We start from the raw sequence: 19431 nt of genomic DNA, 5'->3' as shown, positions 1-19431 counted from the left end.
CAAAAGTTGAGATGAAGTCACTTTCTCATTGATAATTTGTAAACCAAAATAAAGTTCTTTCCTTTTAAAATTATATTTTTATTAAAAGAACAATACTGTGTTCTGATCAGTGTTATGGAGGTCTATTCAGAGATTTCAGTGACCACTTCCAGTTTTCTGTTAATGTACTTAAAATTTGTTAAAATGCCATAGTGTAAAAATTATTATAACAAGATGGTTAACCAATCTAAAAATATGGAAAGTTCTATTAACACAAACATTGCATATGTAAAATTGTACAATGTACAAACATAGACTGTTCATCAAAACTGGAAGGATGATTTTTTTGTTTGTTTGTTTTGTTTTGTTTTGTTTTGTTTTGTTTTCCAGAAAAGTACTCACGTAAATTTGAAGTGAATTTCTCTTTTCTCTTCTGCTGTTCTGGTTATCTTATACGTTCAAGTGGTCCTAATTTAACTGGCACAGGGTTGTGAAGAAAATAAAAAAAAGAAAGAAAAAAAAAAAAAAAAAGAGGGAGTTATGAAACTGCATTCAGCAATTTTTGTTGAAGTTTATTATAACATGCACTTTTGTACTCAGCAGCACATGTTCTTCAATTTTTATACAATCTTTTCATGAAGGAGAAGAAACTTTGTGATTTATCACCCAATCAAAACTAAGTTGCATACCTAGCGAGATGAATATGAACTTTGCACTGTCTAGATTCTTATTTTGTACTGAATCCAGTAAAAATACATTGGCTTACACCAGCTGTGAATCTATCCTTAGTACAGGAAATCTTATAAATGATATAAATAAGCAATAGAGAAACTAAAGATGAATTTTTCATTCTGAAGTATTGAGTCAGTTCTGTTACTAATATACCTATAAATATCATAGAAGTTTAAACTTATGGAGCTATTATAACTCTTTTAATACCACAGGTTTTGCCTTTCTCTTCTCAAAAGTAATACTAAAGCAAGAACTTTGCTTCTGAATGCAAATAAGACTGCACAACATGTTGTGGAAACCTGCTGTGTTTAGCTAATGTGTCCCAAAAAAAATGTGAATTAGGGTCAAAAATGAAAAATAATGTGCTTAGAAAAGAAATAAATAAATGTTTCTACATAACTGGTTTTGTATATACTTGATGTGGTTTAAGTTAGCTGAAATTTAATGGTGGTTTTCTTTGTTTAGTATCTAAAAATTCAGACATCAGTAATATTTTAACTGTATTGAATGGTTATAATTATACCTATTTTTTTTTTTTTTCATTTAACTTTAAATATGGATTCCAGATTTCATTTCTCACTGTTCTGTATGCTAGTAAACAGACTAAGGAGGGCTTAAAATACTGTAAAATCTGATAAATAGATCTACTGAGAAGTAGCATATTCTTCAGTTTTGAAATATACCTCTGAACACAAGAAGGGCAAGCACCAAGCAATCTCACTTAAAAAGATGACGCTGCACACAAAACTCCCTTAGTAAAAAGCAAGGAACAATTTACAACAAAGTATATTTGCTACTGAGGAACCAGACAAATAAATAAATAAATTAAAATGGCCATGTAGTCAAAACCCTTTAACCTTTGTTTAAATTGTATAAACACCTATTTCTAAAACCCAAGGGGTAGGGGAAAAATCAAATGAAATTCTGTCTCCTTCAAGAAAGAAAAAAAAAAAAAAAAAAAAAGGAAATTATGCCTGGCATACGTCAAAATTCTATCCCAAGAAATATAGTGAGATAGATTATAAGAGAAATTATCTCTACGCTTTTGCAGCCAATTGGTGTTGGCTCCAGCTCAGGTATGTGACAGTAGGTCACAAACTTGAATTGCCCTGCTGAAGTGCTGACTTGATAGAAAAATCTAAACTTCAGTTAGTGCCAGACTATTTCCTCCAGGTAACAGCCATTTATCTATTTGCATGCTTTGCACACCCTCTGTTCTGTAAAGCTGCATGCTTGTGTCAGTATCTCCATAAACCACAGTCAAGGGACAGCCGTTAATGAATTGATTTATGTTGAACCTGTTTCCTAATAAAGAATTTGAATGCAGGATTCATAGTTTTATTTTTTCCAGTACATACTGTGGCATGTTTATCATAATCCCTTTAAAAGTAATCAAAGCAATCTTTATTTACAATGAAGTTGTTATTTGCTTATAATAATTTCACAGCATGAGACCTTTCCTTGGTCTTTTCCAAAGTCTTGGGAGAACATTACTTGACAATAAGGTAAATACAGCTTCTTTAAATGGTCTAACTTCTTACAAGACTTTGCTTTTGTATCTGATCGAGTAATGAACAGTCTGTATGCTTTGTGGGTAAGAATGTACAATATTTTCTTTTGTTGGAAAGTATATTTTGTAAAGATCAAGTGTCTGGACTGAAGGCAGAAAAAGGAAAGTAAGGCAGAATGTCATCAGGAAGTGCCTAACTAAAACATCTGATTTGCTTTCTTCTCTCTTTTTCTCTCTCTCTCTCTCTTTTTTTTTTTAATATATAATTTTTAAATATTAAATGAAGTCTAAAGTGCTAAGTAGATTATTTTATTTTACATTTGTTTTTATTTTTTTATGAAGCCATGTTTTACAGGCTAAGCGATCACTCATTTTCTCATACATTGGTAATGTAAACATAGAGGAACAAACCACAGATTTCTTATATCTGGAAAATTTGGAAAAAAAAAAAAAAAAAAAGGACACGCACTACAAAACACAGCATTTTTAAAGAGCATTGTCTCTGAGGTTTTTCAAGATAGGCAGTAATCTTCATTACCATTTGAAGATTTTGCTTACAGAGAAATATTAGGGAGGATACTTCTTGTCACTGACCTAATCACAGGATCACAGAATGGCCAAGGTTGGAAGGGACCTCTGAAGATCATCTTCAGGGACCTCATCAGACCATGCCAAGCAGAATCACCTAGAGGACATTGCACAGGATGGAATCCAGGCTGGTTTTGAATATCTCCAAGAGAAGAAGACTCCACATCTCTGGGCAACCTGTTCTAGTGTTCTGTCACTCTCACAGTAAAGAAGTGGCCCTCATATTGAGCCAAAACTTCCTGTGCTTCAGTTTGTGCCCGGTGCCTCTTGTCCTGTCACTACATCATCTTGACACCCTCCCCTCAGATATTTATATACATTGATGAGTCTTCTCTTTTCCAGGCTAAACAGGACCAGTTCTCTCAGCCTGTCCTCATACAACAGGTGCTCCAGTCCTCTAATCAATTTAGCATTCCTCTGGACTTGCTTCAGTAGTCCTAAGTCGTCCCCCCCTCTTTTTTTTGTTTTGTTTTGTTTTGGTTTGGTTTGTTTTTTTTTTTTTGTTTGTTTGTTTGTTTGTTTTCTTTTTTACATGCATATGTACGTAAATGTGCACACACAGAGACACATATTTAAATAAGAAATCAATTTGGTGATGTCCTGAGGTTGAAGCTTCTCAAAATCACTTATTTCTTTTGCAATTTAATAACAAGTAGATTTGAAATGGAGACTGCTGTAATGGAACGTAAATGATGGACAGAGGATTATGCTATTATCTGCTACATGCCACTCAAGATCTTTAAGAAAAAGTATAAATTTTTGAACAGGGTTGTTTTTACCATATAATCTCACATTTTTTCTGGAGAGTTACTAGGGCCAGTTTGTTATTTTTTTAAAGGAAAATGCTATTTTAATTACCTTGTGTTAGAAATACAGGAATAGTTACAAAGAAATAGAGAAGCAGAAAATAAAATTGATAATACAAAAGTTTCAGTGGTAATGGAAAAAAATCATATTTTGATATGATGCATTAAAAAGGAAAGATAATCAAAGAATTGGGTATTTTTTAAAAAAGATTTTACTCAGTTTCTGTTGCCTGGATTTACTTAAGTGTTTTTTGTTTTTTTTTTTTTTTTTGTTTTGTTTTTTGTTTTTTTTTTTTTTGTTTGTTTGTTTTTGTTTTGTTTTTTTGTTTTGTTTTTGTTTTTTGTTTTGTGTGTGTGTGTGTGTGTGTGTGTATAAAGACCAGTTTATCACAAAAGGATATTTTATGAAAATAATAATAATAATAATAGTAGTATATAACAAGTATACGTAGGACAGCTGGAATTAGTTTTAGCACCTGAAAACAGTGAGATTGAAGTTGCCTGGTGGTCCCAAGCTTGCTGCTGATAATTCATAGCAGCATACCCAGGATTGTTTAGTACTCCTAACAAAATGGGAACCATAAAGATATAAAGACTGCTCTCTGTAAAGAGCAGTCTAAGTTATAAGGAGTTTGCAGTCTCAAAGAAAGAAATCAGGTATTTCCTCTGATTTTTAATGGCACTTCTACCTGGATTCTCACAGCTGGCTCTGAGTTTTACACTATTGCTTTCTGGATTAAACTGTCCCTCTTCAAAAACAACATGCCAGTACAACATTCATCATGAAAACAAAATAGACAAGGACTGTTTAGGACTGAGAACACAAAAAGAGATCTGGCATCCAGTCTAGGCTTCATCCTTTTCAACTGCTCATGGACATTATTTGCCAAAAGCTGGACCAAATTTTATTTTTAGATCTGGGCACAAACTCAACAATGGCAATTGTTCATGCAAAATGCCAGGGCAGAAATTGTTTCTCAGTGCCTTAAATCACCGTTTGCATTCAGAATGTTATAATTCTCTGTCTGCAGATTACATGACAATAAATTCATTATAATCTCCCTGCCATTATTTCATCCAAATGGAAGTGGGTTTGGAAGCAACTGAGGATAAAATGTAAGCCTGCGATGTCTGTGATTATCTCAGACACACTAGGATTCAGATTCACTCTGACTTCTTCTGTGGTCATAGCACTGCCTATGAATAACATTTTCCAATATATTTTGATGACAATATGTGGGACTTATAGGACTGAGCAGAGAAACAGCTGCTAGAACACCAGCATTATAGGCCAATTGTGTGCATGGTACTAAAGTACTTTCTTCTTGTCATTTTATCCACCTATATACCTCAGCTCATCCCAATTAAGAGTGGTAATATACTACATAATTTCCAAAAATATATTTTTTCAACTTCTGTGGAAAGAATTGCTATAATGAGGTACAGGAATGTGACTTGTGAAATGTTGGTGTTTTGTTGTTGTTGCTGTTGATTGTGTGTGTGTGTCTTTTCTATAGTATCTACATAGTCTGTGAAGCCTTACAGCTCAGTACTTTAGTGCCTATGAGTGATATTACTAAAGGCTCTATAAAAAAGACATATGACTGTACAACTTTGCTTTTCCAGTTCATAATGTTGAACTGGTTGTCTAAGCATTAGGGAGCTCTTTATCTGGCATTTTTTGTAGTGTAGCAAGTTGAGGGTGGTTTTCTTTTTATTATTATTATTATTATTATTATTTTATACTTATTTTATTTTATTTATTTAATTTATTTTATTTTATTTTATTGGAAAGGTTTTCTTCAGTGAAATAAGGTCTGCCTGCAGTTCCTCTGTGCGACAGTAATATGAGGGTAAAGAGTAAGTGGCCATGGAAATCATGCTTCTCCCAGCATTTCCAGGGACTTAGCTTTGAGAGCCAAAATGGCATTACCAAGGGGAGACCCAAGTCTCTTATCTACACCTGTTAGAGTGAAACAACACCCATGGTAAAGGACACAGTTAAGAAGTGGAAAAAAGACATCTTACCTGTCTTCAGGAGTCAGGTTCCAGGGAACTTCAGGGTAATCAGCAACTCAGTCACTGGAATTATTATGGAGCAAATCCTGCCTGAAGCCTCTTCCAGGCACATGAAGGATACATGAAGGAAGTGACTGGGAACACTCAGCATGGATTTACCCAGAGGAAGTCATGCCAGACCAAGCTGGTGACGTAAGATGCTTTGCATGTAAGGGGAAAACAGTAGTATAAGCAAATAATCAGTATTTGCACTGGTACATGTTGACCAGAGTGGCTTTAGAGGAAATTAGTAGTATAAGCAAATAATCCATATTTGCACTGCTACATGTTGACCAGAGTGGCTTTAGAGGAAAACAAAACAAACAAACAAACAAAACTCAAATGGACACAACCCTGAGCAACTTGCTCTAACCAGTCGTGCACTGAGCACATGAATGATCCAGAGACATAGAATCACAGAATCACTGAGTGTTTTGGGTTGGAGGGGACTGTTAAGGATCATCTATTTCCAATACCCCTGCTACGGGCAGGGACATCTCCCACTAGACCAGGTTACTCAAAGCTGCATCCAACCTGGCCTTGAGCACTTCCAGGGATGGGGTATCTTCAGCTTCTCTCGGCAACCTGTGCCAGTGTCTCATTATCCTATGAGTAAAAAAAAAAAATCCAGATATCTAATCTAAATCTACCCTTTTAGCTTAAAATTTCTATTCCTTGTCCTATCACTACACTCCATAACAGAATCCCTCCCCAGCTTTCCTGTAGATCTCCTTTAAGTACTGGAAGGCCATTATAAGGTCTCCCTGGAGCCTCCTCTTCTCTCAGCCTGTCTTCATAGGAGAGGTGATCCAGCCCTGTGATCATCTTTGTGGCACTCCTCTGAACTTGCTCTAACAGACCCAATTGTATTCTTGAGTTGGGGACCCCAGAAGTGGATGCATATGGTGGTTTTACAGAATCATAGAATGGCCAAGGTTGGAAGGGACCTCTGAAGATCATCTATTCCAACCCCACTGCCAAGCAGGATTACCTTGAACACATTGCACAGGATGGCATCCAGGTGGGTTTTGAATATCTCCAAGAGAAGAAGACTCCACAACATCTCTGGGTAACCTGTTCCAGTGCTCTGTCACTCTCACAGTAAAGAAGTGTCCTCTCATATTCAGCCAGAACCTCCTGTGCTTCAGTTTGTGCCCATTACCTCCCATCCTCTCACTGAGCACAACTGAAAAGACCGTCTCCATCATCTTGACACCCTCCCCTCAGATATTTATATACATTGATGAGGTCTCCCCTCAGTCTTCTCCTTTCCAGGCTAAACAGGACCAGTTCTCTCAGCCTGTCCTCATACAACAGGTGCTCCAGTCCTCTAATCAACTTAGTCTTGCTCTGGACTTGCTTCAGTAGTCCTAAGTCCCTCTTTTACTGGGGAACCCAGAACTGGACACAGTACTCCAGCTGTGGCCTCACCAGGTCTGAGCAGAGGGGGAGGATCACCTCCCTTGGTCTGGTGGCAGCACTCTTCCGAATGCAGCCCAGGATACGGTTGGCCTTCTTGGCCACAAGGGCACATGCTGGCTCATGGTCAGCTTGCTGTCTAGCAGGACTCCCCAGTCCCTCTCTGCAGAGCTTCTCTCCAGCGCATCAGCCCCCAACCTGTACTGGTGCTTAGGATTATTCCTCCCTATGTGCAGGAAAATGTTTATGCCCAAGCCAGATATAGACAACCTTTTCATCAAACCTTTTGCTATGTAAAAGATGGTGATGTTATTAAACAACTGAAGTTGTGCACTATTTTACACTAACAGCAATGGAATCCTATTCATGGAATCCTGGGTTATGGGTATGCAATGGTTGCTGGCTAGATGTGAGACACTGGTTATCTCTTTGTGAGGAGGGATCCTTCTGCAGACAAAATGCAAATTGAAATATTTTAGATGACTTTGACTTGCTTTTTGTGCTCAATAAATAAATAAATTAAAAAAAAAAAAAAAAAAAGGCCTCATGGAAATTCCTCCTTGACAGTCCTATCCATACAAGGTTCTACACAGTCCCCAAAACCTCTAGCCTCAGTTTAAGATTGCTTTCAGTTTAGCCTGACTGACCTGTCTATGGCCATATATTACAGATGCATTAACACTAACCCAACACGAATTTCTGACTGACCTCTGGATTCTGGTAATCAATTTCCATCTAGCCAATAATATCTATTGCTACCTTCCCACAGTCCCTCCTAGGTAAGCTATTTGTCTACTGTCATCTTATTTTCTTTTCAATGAAGAGAAACACTGGCTAATGTGTTTAAATTCACTGATTTTTTAACATTGCTACTTTGGCCATATTTCTGGTCCATGCCGACAAGCCTCACAATTGAAGAAAGAGAGCACTTCATAGATTGTTTTTCAGCAAGCTGACACAAAGAGATACCCTTAAAATCTGTTATGATCCTTAATTTGGAGCCATCTGATTCAGCTCCCTGGTCCTATCATAACATCTCCAGAAAATTAGGGAAATAATAGGTTGTCTGGATGGGACTAGTGGAGGACTTGTTAGTGTTAGGTCAGAGGTTGGACTTTGTGATCTTGGAGGTCTCTTCCAATCTAAATGATTCTGTGATTCTGTGACTTCCATGTGGCAATCCAAGTAGCACGAAGACGAACAGCTTGACTCTCAGCAACAAGAACAAGAAAGCAATGATCATTCTCTGGTGAAGAAGTCCTCTCCTTCCCCCTTCCTCAGCATTCATACATACTGTGCAGGATTCATGTCATGTTTTGTAATATGCAAATACAGCAGATGTGCAAAGTGGGGACTATAAGCACAAGCCAAGTGATGCAGCAAATGCAGAATGTTAACAACCATATTTCCTAGCATGTGTGATACCTCTTGAGGACAACCCTGAGTGGTAATTAATTTGTACAAAAATATTCAAACGAATTTTCCAATAGGAACTGAAGTCTAGAGAAACAAAATTACATTTCCTTATAGTTGAAACTAATATTGGAGTGTCTCCATTGAATGACTGTTGGTAATGAATACTAATTATCACAATTCAACTACATGTTGTAATAGGCTGCATGGAAATACATATTCTGCCAAAACAGAAATATTTATAACAGAATTAATGGTATAACCCTATTTCTACACAAGGGCCAAGAAAGGACAAACATGTTTCCCGCAGTACAAAACAAAGCAGTTTGTATGGAGTGCAGTTTAGTGCAACACTGAAAGCACAGAAATTGACCTCTTGAACTCCTCAAGCTTCACATCAGAGAGGGAAGCACATGCTTCAGCTTCAGCAGCTGGCACGTGCCCATTCACACCTAGCAAAGGGCAAGGCAGCTGCTGGGACCTCAGCACTGATATCTAAGGTTACTGCTACAAGAAAGATAAAAGTAATGCTATTTCCTAAATGATATCCTAAATGATATGAGGCATTTCCAAACTGTAATGAATTTAGTAAATCAGCCAGCCAGCCTTCATTCTATTGAATCGAAATGATGGAGGAAAAAAAAAAAAAAAAAAAAAAAAAAAAAAAAAACAGCCGTCCTTTCTTTGCTTCATTTTCTATCACGTTATTTAATAACACTGCAAATCAGAAGACAAAGTCCAGTATTAAAAAAAAAAAAATAAAATAGGGTGAAATAAAATAGGGTGGGGAGGACAAGAGCTGCCTGAAGGAGTCCAGCTGTGCAACCTGGGTTCTGCTTGCAGGCATGTTTTGTGCAAAGTAAGTGAAACTGAAAGCTTATAATAAAAGACCAGTGATCTGCAAGGTTTCGTAACTTGTTTTGTAGTTCATAGGAGGTTCGTTAAGACCATGCTGGCACAGATGAGAAACAGAAGTGAAAGCAGGGAGGAATTTGCATACAGAGTGCTGAATTCATTGTTCGAGGCAAAGCTGCCCTTGATTTGCTTCAATCACTGCAACAATCAGCTCAGCCAACTGTTTACATGCTCTCCATTGTGTGAGTGTTGGCTAGGAAATGGCAGACGAAGGGAGGCTTGCTTTCTGCTCGCACCCTAGGGAATAGTGGGAGTTTGCACACTTGATAGACAGACAGGCTGACCAGGCTCTCTTTCCAAGAAACCAGAGTGTTTCTTGCTTGCTCTTGAGCTGTGGTAATGTGGCAATGAAGTCAGAAAGATGTGTGTCTTGAAACAGTATGCAGCACAACGTAGATTCCAGGGATGAAAAGATGAAGACTTAAGTAAAGTGTTGAGAACCAGCTACACAGAAGGCTTTAAATAACATATTCCTCCACAAAACACTTGCACCTAATTTACTCTTAAGAAACTTTTCCTGGACAAACCAGGTGAGGGGAAAGGCAAAATGCATTCATCCTTATATAACAGTTAAGAAATGTAAGGAAAATGAAACTCAAGCTGTAGTAAGAATATGTAGAGCTGTCCCTTTCTTGTAAAAGGACTTCTGCATTGCTGCTGTCATAGCAACATAGTCACAGCTGTAAACATAATAAGCTCTCAAATTTAAATATAATCACAATCAAACAGAAGGCCCATGAAAGGCAGTCCCTCTGTACTCTTATATTCACAACAATCTTAATGGGTTTATGTTGATAGGTTTCCTTGGCCCACCCGGGTTTGATCTGAAAAACACAGATGAAAACACTTCCCTAAGCTATTTGACAAACATGGTAGAAAGGTTAAAACTGAGCGTTCCTTAAGTTTCATCGTCTTACTCTTAGAGATCTGTTTCCTAGAACAAGAAAATGTATCTCTGTGGAATAAGGGATGGTTTACAGTCCCAAGATAGGAAAGTGTTTGTAAACTGATTTGTTTTTAAATCTTTCATAGCTTTAAGAATAAAAAGAATACCCTATATATGAGATACTTAGAGATCAAGGCTGAAATAGGTTTGGGATTATTTATTTATTTATTTATTTTATTTTATTTTAAAGACTTAATCACAACCATTATTATTCTGGCAAAGCCAAAACTTACTTCTGGGAGACTCCACACAGCTGATATGTTACTGCAGACAATAATCAGCAGTCGGTCACATTCAAGTGCCTATATGTCTCCTTTAAAATATAGGGAAAATTTGCTATAGATCTTCATGAACTGTTGATGAAGAAATCTCAGTCAACAGTAGCCTAATTCTTTCTCATCAGTCCGCACGCTAGAATGATGTGATATGAACCTCTGAAAAGCATACTCTATGCTCAAACTAAATGAAATATGATGAACAACCTACAGACTCCAAGAGCAAGGGAAGGGTTCTTCAGCCAAACAAAACACAAAGGAATGCATACTTGAAAACAGAGAAGTTAGACCAGTGCTATTGAAAGACTGAATCCCTCAGTGAAACAAAATATCCAGGAATATAACTTAATAAGGTAGGGAGCAAAGTAAGCATTTTACACCTCTATTAAATTTTCCCTACAATTCTTCTCTGCAAATACAGAAAAGACGAGAATACCATTTATTTTATATGGATTGTTAAAGTTTTGTAAGTTGTGATTTATTTGTACAGGGCTGACTAATGACTTGAAATGAAATGGCTAAAGCAGGGAAATGATAAATTATCTAGTGTATAACACTGCTTAAAACCTAAACATGTGTTTATAGTTGCGATTCTGGGATAGTTGCCAAAGGGACATTTTACTTAGCAAGTTGTGTTAGCATAAGTATTTTTTTCCTATAAACAACAAAAAAGTCTCCAAAAATAATAAGATAGTGGGGGGACATCTCACTTGCCTGCTGCTAGGAAGCACCAGGAATCTGATTTTCAAAGGAAATTCCACGGTGTTTTAATTAAAAATTCATTTCTTAATATCATCTGGGTAGAATTTTCAGAAAAAGTATATGCTACCTAGTATGTAATCTAGTTACATGACAAAGAAGCAACTCCTCAGCATGTGAACCTATTGCTGTCTCAAGTCAGCTGTAGTGCACAGAAGGATCTTTTGCTTCACTCTTCAGTGAATGGGTTGAAGAAGTAACTTATAACATTTACAACATGGAGGACTACTGACTACAAATGATTTTCTTTGCAGTCCTTTGAGATAAAGGAAAAGAACTGAAAGTGATTGAATCTTATTCCTGAAGACTTATTCTGTAACACTGACCATAATATACTTGAGGTAGTCTCAAAAACTGAAAGAAAAAAAAAAAAAAAAAAGTGGAAAAGTCAACTATGTAATACTTATCATTAAAATATTTACTACACGAAGATCTTTAAGATATGAAAATGTATATTTAATTGAAAGGAAATAATAATAATAAAACAGCATTGAAAAGTAATTGAGTTAGATGTCCACAGTAAATATACACCCCATGAAGCTAACAAAATAAAAAAGTAGTCCACAAAATCTGATCATATTCAACTGAAGAAAATGGAAAATAGATTAAAGTTCAGCAGATTAAATGTAAACCAAGCCAGATAATATTTTTCTGAGTAACTTGCTAAAGGCGTAGAAACTATTAATGAAAACATTTTGGAAACTTCAAGAATAGGAAGCTTGCTGAGAGGTAGTGGGGCCAATATATAATTGAGTTGAAAAGGAGAACTAAAGGAAAATAAGACAAAAAGCTAGTGGACTTTTTATATCAGTGTTCATAGAAGAATTTGTGTGATGCCCATAATAGAGCCTGGCCATCCAGGGAAGAAGTGTCCCATATATATATCTTATCACAGAATCACAGAACATCTGGTTCTTTGAATCACAAAGCATCTGGTCCAAGTCCCCCCTGAATACAATTAGGCCTTTGGAAAAAAATCATCAGATCATGACTACCAGACATTATTTATGCAAAAAGTAAACTGAAACATATATATCTAAAACACACACACACACACAATAATAATAATAATAATAATAAACAATAGTTTGAATTGTCAAGATAACAGATTTGATACAAAATTCTTCAGGGTAGTTAAAATTAGAACTAACCATTGCAAATATTGTGTTGATCAGCTGAATTCAGTATTCATAACTTATATACATATATGATGATTTTCACTAACGAGTGTGGAAAAGATACCCAGGGAGCACTATATACTATTTGAGGAAAAAATCATTGCTAAAAAAATACTATACAGAAAATTCAGATAACTTAAGAAAACAGTACAGAAAAACAAAGAAGCAAACAAAACCCAAAAATATTTTGCCTCTGTTTTTGAACGGTGCATGCAGTTCCAGTTTCCTTATATCAGAAACAATATAGTTAAGTGAGAAAGGAAAATGAGAAAGGAAATTAGAAAGGCCACAGGTACTGAACAACCTTCATCCAAGAAGAGGTACAAAGTAATAGACAAAAAGATCAAGGATCCTCATTGCTGAAAGAGAACATCTAAAAGATAATTTACTAAAAGTCAACAAAATCATGATTCATATGATCATGAATGAAGTTGTGATCTTTCTCGCAGTGTCCAAGTATGAAGTCATCCAATTAAATTAACAAGTAGAATGATTATAATCAAAATAAAAGGAAGAACTTCTTTTCACACATTGTGCTAATAGTGTCACAGGATGTTGTGCAGACTAAAAATAGATATAAAAATAGAAAAAGAATAGTTGGAGTTGGACATGAGCAGGCTAATAAAGTCAGTGGCCTGGACACAAACTAATACAAAGGAAGTCCTTATATTGCTAACTGCTACAAACTGCAAGCCATAGAGATGGAAGAACTATTCTGCACTTGCTCTCTTTCTTTAATGTTCATTACTGATGACTACCAAAATCAGAGTAGTAAGCTAACTAGACATTTGATCAGAATTAGTGTCATCATTTCTACTTATATTCTTAAGAAAATTGAGGGAAAACTGACGAGCAGATGTCCAAGAGATAAAAACAAGAAAGGAAAGAAATCTAACGGTATCGGGAAGGCTGTGACAAAATCTGGCCTAAAAAGATTGAGACTATCACAAAATGAATTATTAAAGAGGGATGCTAGGCCAAGCTGAGCATTTAAAAGAAAAGGAAAAAGAAAAAAACAAAAAAAAAAAAAAAGGAAAAAAAAAAAAGAAAAAAAAAAAAAAGACAGTAATTTACTAGATCTGTATGAGTCACCATACTAAAGGGGTCCAATATTGTCCTGGCTCATCTAATCACCAGAGGTACATTCTTTTACTGTTGTAAACGTTCTGCTGCTATAAGTGGAGCAACTGGATACAGCAGTTTTGTATAGACACACATACTGATCACATCCTGACTTTCTGAGACAATCCTGAAGGAAGAAGGGATGGAAAAAATAAAAATAAAAAAAAAAAAATAAAGGAAAGCAAATGCATTACACAGACAAGCATAATACAGTGCTATCATCCCTGAGATGCTGGTAGAAGTATATATTCTCCCAGTAATTAGGGGTTGTCTCCTAAATCATACAGAAATACACACTTAACTTTTATTTCTGGAGAGTAACCCCAGTTAGAGATGACCTCCGCTGAAAAATGGTCATCAGGCTATGTGGAAGTTGTTTAGATGATATGACTCCAATAGTTTAAGAGAAATCTCTAGGTGAGCATAAAAGTTAATAGGGACAGATCTTAACATTTGTTTGTGGTCAGATTGTTGTCCTTTATCTCTTAATCAGTGTTTCTGTAATGAGCATTCACAGTCCATTTCTCTCAGCAAGAATTTATTCAGTTATTAGGCACGGGACTGTTAGGCAGCCCCATTCATTCAGTCATGTCATTTCCTTGTTTCATTAAAGACAGCTTTCATTTCATCAGCCCTGCATGGGGTTGTATTTGGAGGGAGGGAGTGAAGTTCAGCTCACTGTGTTAATAAAGCCATGCATGGTTCCAGCTTGTTATCTTTAAATTTTACCCTGCAAGGACAATTGTTTTCCATTAAAAATAATAATAATAATAAATTCAAACTCTGATGCTTTTGAAAGGTAATCCTTCTGATCACTTTCTGCCAACAAAGGACTACAGTTGAAAATGAATGTTTTACTATGGTTGCGGGTGATACGGTTCTCTCTTTGATTCAGTACACATGGGAGAGAGATCTGTGTGTTCAAGTGGGTCTGTACTTGCTTTGACCCTGTGCCTCAAAAGGGCCACTGAGACTGGAGCAGGCAGGCAGAGGGACACTTAATTCCTCCAGCCTCCTTGTGATGTCATATTTAGTGGAATACTGTTCCTCCCAAAGTGCTTCTCCAATATATAACCTCCAATATATATTCTCCGATATGTATCAACCTTCATATTGAGGTGACGGTCACCGTTCTTTCAGTGCCTCTTGCAGCAGTATTTGAGATTCACTCACTCAGTCTTTTCTGCACTGGTCTGCCAAAATGATATTTATATACACTGATTTCCAAAAGAACAAAAGTGTCAGGACCTAAAAGACATGGGGCACACTGACACACAATGCAGCAATTCCCAAAAGTGAGGTGGGAAGCTCAGATCATGCCTGACAGTCTGGGGATGACCCAGGGCTGTAAGCTGCATCTCTGTTGCCTGCTCCCTATCAGAAGGGTGCTTACTGGTACAGTCCAGGAGGGACTTTTCCTTATAAGTTGGCACCTGGCAATCCCAGATTTCATGTTATCTAAGCAGTTTATTTGAAAGAAAGCTCAGCTCCCAACCCTCTCACACATGCCTTCTGTTATGGGTCTCCCATGTGGTTGATTTAATTTATCACTTTAATAAGGTTCACTACTACTGGAGATTTATATACCCAGGACTGACAGTTACCTCCGCGTTCATTTTTAGTATCAGACAACTTAAAGTAGAAAAATGTATTAGCTTGTTGTGGAAAAACAAAAAGTGAAGATCTCAATTGAAAAGTATGAGATAAGGTCACAGAGAAACACAAACCAGTAAAATTCAATCTACTGTATGCTTAAAAGCATATTTTATTCTGAGGCTCCTAGGGACTTTTCTCCTATAATTCCTCCCCACTGAGCTCTACCCTGAAAACACATGGGTGAGGCAAAGAACTGGAACCCTTGCACCCCTGGAACTGAGCTCGCTTTCCCTTCTTTTACTACCCATTAATATTCTTACATACTTACTATTCTTAGCTTGCTTTATGCTGCCACTGAAATGCAATCACCTTTTCCTTTCGATTCACAACGAACAAGTAGTGGGACTCCAGGTGAATTGAATTTACTATTACAGCAATTTCAGAAGTGCCAAAGAATTCCAACTGCTATGGCAGTGTCATGGTTCACATTATAGGGAATATCATTGTGCAAATTTTTAAAGCTGTATCCAGATTAGAGTGGTTTAAATGCACAATGATAGTTTCTAACATGTCCCTATGAATGGAAACAAGACACATCAACAATACCAGTGGAAATGTTCTCTGAAACCTGCTCAGCTGAAAATCTCATAGCACCACACTTGCTTTCATCGGTGACAAATATATACATGTATATATATATAAATTAAAGGACTAGAGAATGAACTCTTCCTTTTCCAACCAAGTGCCTCACACAGATCATAGGTGAGCACAATAATGGGTATTTTGTGAGGTCCTGACAGCCTCAAGGTATGACTGCCTGCATACCACCATGCCAATATATGACACCTATGGTCAGCATTCCTTTGGTGTCTTTCTGCCAGAAAATAGGATTTTTTCCTTTACACTTTCCTTCTCTGATTGTCCATATGGCATTTATTATTGCATTATGTAATGGCAAAGTACTGTTTTAAGGAAGTTTGAGAAGTAGTGAGTGGGAGCCAGATAGATTTAAACTACCTTCACAACTATCACTAGCAGATGAAGCCAGAATGAAAATAAATAAATAAATAATAAAATAAACAAATTAATAAATAAAAATAAATAGATGAGAAAATTCAGTAGCAAAGTAGAACAGTGTGAGAAAGAGGTGGAGATAGATGAAAAAAAAGAAACTCAAGAAACCACAATTTGAAAAGCAAATATGGAGAATTAGTAATATCAGACCTTACAGACAGATTAAGAAATAGGAACCCAGCCAACTCAAGGAATGGAAGAACAATATTATAATTGTTTCTTGAGAGATATGGCAATAGGCCATTTAGCCTGTTTGTTTTTACCTTGGGTCATTGCCCAGACTGGACAATTAAAAGGATATTTTTGTCATAGAACCAGTCACTTTATTTCTCTGCTGTTAAAAAGTGTCACTACCAACTGTGCATATTGATTTAATCTGCAGTTGTAGGATTCTGAGAAACAAAAAGCATTTGCTACAGTCCAGAAAGCACAGCCCTAGTGTGGTTGTTCATATCTTGAGGATATTTCAAATTAAAAGAATGACTTTCTAGGAAGTACATGAAATCTCACCTTCCCCATCAGGGAAATTCTAAATACAGACCACCTGCCAAATTCTCCATGATCACCTACACTTTTCCTCTTTCCCATACTGATTGTTGACATTTGCCAGAAACACAATGAATCTTTAAATAGGAACTTCTGAAGACTAGTGTCATTTATTTTGCATCCATAGCTAAAGAATGGATGGTAGCAAGTTTGGTTTAGTGTTTTCCATAAGACTATTAGCACATCTGTTTTCCAAGGCTCTCTTTAAGAGTTTCTATGTTTAGCAAATAAGTTGATTGTTTGGGTGGTTGCTTTTGTTTTTTTTTTTTTTTTTGTTTTGTTTTTTTTTTTAATTTTATTTTATTTTATTTATTTATTTTATTTTCGTTTAGTTTAGTTTAGTTTTTATTTTTTTTAGTTGCATCAGATCTGAAAGAATTAAAACTTTCTAACATTAAAGCTTACTACGGGTGAAGTTTTTTAAAAGCAGAACATTCTGAATCAACTTGATTCTAGTGTATTTAAACAATAAATTTATTATATATTAAACAGAGGAACTGAAGGGCTAGATTCACAAAGGTGTTACACTGTCACGTCAAAGGAAGAGACTTAGTGTAATTCTGTAATTCCCAGTTTTTAAGACAGTTCATTGAGCTATGAGATCATCTCTTACAGATGTTTTTTGTTTGTTTGTTTGTTTTCATATGGAATCCTTCAGTTGTCAGCACAAGACTGAGACCGAGTCTTCTGCTGGGTGACTAAGTTTTGAACCTTGAGGTGAGACACCTCAATTCCAGGACACTTTTGGAACAGCATAGTGAAAAACACCCTAGAAGTCCCATGTCACAAACTGACTTAAGTTTGTTATTTAAGTGACTGCATGGGAGACCTGAAAGGTGGTTTCAAACTAACTTGTCATGGGGAGAATAGAACTGGGTATAAAACATGGCATAGTATTGACTAAAAGTCAGTTCTTCCCAGCTGAAAAGATTTGGCAAATTTGGGTTGAATTCATCAAAGATCTCTAAAACCAGAAAGAGTGAAATTAAAGTTTTAGGTAAATATATTATTTTTTCTGAGAAAGTTTTCCTTGCTGTTAGGTTAGTATTTACAAGTGGCTGAATATGTGAAAAAATATACCTTTGGAAAAAAAAAATATTATATTCACAAGGTTCATTTTTTTTTTTCTGTCTCATACAGTACTTTGAAATGTTAACAGTTTCTTGTAGATTATATTTTCATTTTAATATTTCAGTTTTGAAACAACTGTCTATTCCCAATTAGCTTAAAGAAAAGAGACAGGAAAAGTTATCTGTAATGTAAAATAAATAATTAAAAAATCTCATTGTCTCAGTTTGAAGTAAGAAAAAACAAACCACAGAGTAGGATGTTACAGCTGATTCTGCTTGAAAATGGGTGGGGAAATTTCTTTCCTCATTCCTCCAACATTTAGTTATGAATTGATCAAATCAAAATATACAATAACAGGCTCAGATCCAAGATCAACACATCTTATTCTAGCTATCCTACATTTCTTCCCATATATTCAAGACACATATAAGCAGGTCAGTGACTGTATTTCAAGGTTATTCTCAGCCAAGAGAAAATTAAATGGAACTGGTTTATACTTTTTACCTAGTATTCCATTTCATCTAGTCATCCTGTCAAGAAAATCAAATCAGACAAGAACTGGAAGCCCCATGGAGCCCCTGGAAAATACCGAATTCATTAGAGCTGTCTAACATAATGGGGTGCAGAAGAGTTAGGAGGAATGCAGAAATATCTTGATGTACTGTATCTTGGTACTCTCTGATATTTAAAAATTGGTAATCTCAGTAGTTTTCTCAATGCATTAGAAGCTCTTCGGGATCATGGAGTTCACTTTGGCATAAAAACGTGTAGGTGGGAAGAGTCCTCCGGATGGATGAGAAACTGAATATGAGCCAGCTGTGTGGGCTTGCAGCCCAGAAAGCCAACTGTATACTGGGCTGCTCAAAAGAAGCATGGCCAGCAGGTCAAGGAAGGTGATGCCCCCTCTAATTCCAGTCTTGTGAAACCCCAACAGAGTACTGCACTATATCGGGTTTACACAGCAAGGTCTTGGTAGCAGGGAGGCTGCAGGGGTGACCTGTGTGAGAAGAATCCAGAAGCTACCCCATGTCAGGTCAGAACCTGCTCCAGATGACTCCAGATGGGAACTGCTGATGGCCAGAGCTGAGACAATGAGCAACACTGGTTGGGCCTCAGGGAGAGCGGATTTAAGAAAGGGAAAATACCGTTGTGCCACAGAAGCTGGGAGAGAGGAGTTAGAAACAGCCCTGAAGACACCAAGGTCAGCACAAAAGGAGGGCACAAGGAGCTCCAGGTACGGAGCAGAAATTCCCCTATGGCCTGTGGAGAGGCCCCTGCTGGAGCAGGCTGTCCCCCTGCATCCCACAAGTCTCACATGGAGCAGATCTCCACGCTGCAGCCTGTGAAGGAGCCACCAGTGGAGCAGGTGGATGTGGCCTGGAGGAGGCTGCGGCCCATGGAGAATCCCCGCAGGGCAGGCCCCGGGCCGGAGCTGCAGCCCATG

The sequence above is a fragment of the Aythya fuligula genome, chromosome 3, assembly GCF_009819795.1.
Source record: "Aythya fuligula isolate bAytFul2 chromosome 3, bAytFul2.pri, whole genome shotgun sequence".
In the NCBI taxonomy this organism is placed as follows: Eukaryota; Metazoa; Chordata; class Aves; order Anseriformes; family Anatidae; genus Aythya; species Aythya fuligula.
Note: the sequence above shows the minus strand (reverse complement) of the source record.